The sequence below is a fragment of the Triticum dicoccoides genome, chromosome 2A (genome assembly GCF_002162155.2).
Source record: "Triticum dicoccoides isolate Atlit2015 ecotype Zavitan chromosome 2A, WEW_v2.0, whole genome shotgun sequence".
Classification (NCBI taxonomy): domain Eukaryota; kingdom Viridiplantae; phylum Streptophyta; class Magnoliopsida; order Poales; family Poaceae; genus Triticum; species Triticum dicoccoides.
The window spans coordinates 662372936-662373206 of NC_041382.1; positions in this window are offsets into that span (position 1 = coordinate 662372936).

A 271-nucleotide genomic window follows, 5' to 3' on the forward strand; every position below is an offset into this window, starting at 1 on the left:
GGTGTGGCGCTGCTCTCCTAGTAGGCGAGGATCCGAGGCGGCGGCGGCGGCGGCGGCGGGGAGCGGGAGAATTGGGGGCGAAGACGAGGAGGCCGGGAAACTTTGGCGGCCCTAGCGAGTGGGGAGAACGGAGCGGCGCCGAACAGAGCGCCAATTGCCTCCCAGGAGGAGGACGATTCGTTAAATTTTGCCGTTTTCAGGGGTGGTGTTTGTTTTTTGAGGTAAATACACCTGAAGTCATAGAACTTGTACGCGATGGGTCAGTTTGGTG